General features: G+C 34.0%; 1 protein-coding gene and 1 non-coding gene across 2 annotated transcripts in view; one reads left to right on the top strand and one right to left on the bottom strand.

The window, feature by feature from the left end:
- The window catches only part of LOC144237342 (protein diaphanous homolog 2-like), a 522,961-nt gene that overhangs the window by 361,886 nt on the left and 158,923 nt on the right, over positions 1–2,152 (top strand). The window lies entirely within an intron of this gene.
- Positions 1,788–1,891, bottom strand: LOC144237343 (U6 spliceosomal RNA). The gene has a single exon (XR_013336834.1). It is a non-coding gene; the product is annotated as a U6 spliceosomal RNA (small nuclear RNA).

Below are 2,152 nucleotides of genomic sequence, written 5' to 3'. Positions count from 1 at the left end.
TCAAATAACTAGGGTCATTTGGCAGGTTTGGTACTTTAAAAAATGTTTTTATCTCTCCAAATTCATTCAAATAATATATTAGATTTTACTGAAATAGGTCACAATTACATTCCACTGTAAGGAGAAAACTTTATTATTAAGACATGTAAAGCAAAATATTTTTAAAAAGTACTTGTCTTACATTGATATGTTAATTTTTTCTCTGATATTTTGAAAACATGAAACTCTGTTCATTCACTTTTTGTTTGTTTAACTTGGAGGTTAACTCCAGTAAAAGTTATTCTGTGTGAACTTACCTGCTTATTTAAAACAAAGCATAGCCCTTGGAAAGTAGCATCTTTTATCAGTTATGATTTTTAATCACAATCATGCTTGTGAAAGCATTTTTATTATCCATTATGGATAACGTTTTAAATGACTTAACTTCAATTCTTGACCATCAAATAGGTTTTGTTTTCCTAGATGATTTTGCTTTAAAAGTTAAATATGGCAAAAGTTTTCTTAGAGTGGAAAGAAGCTCAATTTTTTTCTTTTAAAGATTTATTTATTTTTGATAGAAAGCAAGTGGGGAAGGGGCAGAGAGAGAGAGAGAGGGGCACAGAAGATACAAAGCTGGCTCTGTGCTAACAGTAGCAAGCCTGACACAGGGCTCGAACTCATGAACCATGAGATCACGGCCTGAGCCGAAATGGGACACTCAACTGACAGAACCACCCAGGTGCCCTAAAACTGGATTTTGAAATGTGGCTTCTTTTCTAGTTCTTTTCTAGTGATACATGTCCTGACATTATTGAAGGTAGAAAGAGCAGTGATTGGGTAGGATTCATCACAGAATTTTACTTCCTGTGTGTTCAAACATGCTTTTATGCCAATTAGCTATGACCTTTTATTTTAGCCTTTAGTATGAGATTATTAGAGGCAATAATTTCTGAAATATTTTCCTTCTAATATTAGTTTAAGCAAATTTCTGTTTCGTGGTTGTTGTGTTTTTTTTTTCCTTTATGTGCTACTTCTTTCCACTAAGCTGCTAAATCTTTTGCAGAGGAATCAAACATAATGTTTCTAGAAACATGAATAGCTTGCGCCCTTTTCTGAGTGTCCTATTTCAGAAATAATGCAGCTGCAGTAGCATTTGCCTTTGTTTCTTCCCATTTCTCTCTACAGGGAAGTTTCTGCTTTAAGGCAGGCATGGGCTCTTTTATTCCTGGGATTTTTCTCTTCTAAATGATGTGAATGCTTCAGTCATGTTTTCTAAAGCACATTGTTTCTTTGTTAACTTATTTCAGTATGGTTGATTCTTCAGCTTGTAGGAATAATGAGGAGTGGGCAAGAGAGTATAAATGAATAATTACAAATCAACTGTTCCTGTTAGGAAAACAACCCAAAACAAAGGCTGTATGAATATAGTCCCAGTAACATGATCTTTAAAGATGACACACAGTGCATTTGTGTCTTCTGTATGTGATACACAGAATATCTCTACAGGCCATAAGATGTCAAAAAATGCAGCTAAAATGAAAACAAGCCACTAGTACATTTTTCATGATACTTCAGTCATAGGACTGCATTGCCTCACATGAAAAGGTCTTATTTGACTTGCATTTGGAGCAGAGAGTGAAAGGACTTTGCTAAGGGTTGCCTTTTTTAGCCCCCTCCCTCTAATACATTTCTTTTATGTGATTCTTCCACTTTTCATTTCCCATCTTACTTGTTTTCAATCTGAATAGCACACTTTATGAAATGGTCACTGCTTTTGAAGTTCATTCTACAGAGCTCTAAGTTTTACTGAAAAGAAGATAATTTTCTCGAATTTGTGTGTCATCCTTGTAAAGGGGCCATGCTAATCTTCTATTTTCCCAATTTTAGTGTATGTGCTGCCANATTGGAAAAAATAGATAAATCCCATTCAAATAATAGAAGAAGGCAAACTTGGCTTATTCAACTTTGACATCTAATTTGAATCTTTTCTGCGTGCTGTCCTCCTGAAAGCAGCCAACACTTGTTAAATTTGAATAGGAGAGAACAAAAAGAGATAGTAGAATATTACTTCTTTTCACTAGTTTTAAATTAATTTTAGATTACACAGAACTACATCTTCATTATTTAAGCAAGAAATTCAATATGTACTCCAAAGGGTTCTACTCTTCTAACT

Source organism: Crocuta crocuta, unplaced genomic scaffold (assembly GCF_008692635.1).
Source record: "Crocuta crocuta isolate KB4526 unplaced genomic scaffold, BGI_CrCroc_1.0 scaffold912, whole genome shotgun sequence".
In the NCBI taxonomy this organism is placed as follows: Eukaryota; Metazoa; Chordata; class Mammalia; order Carnivora; family Hyaenidae; genus Crocuta; species Crocuta crocuta.
This window is presented reverse-complemented; position numbering and strand designations above follow the sequence as displayed.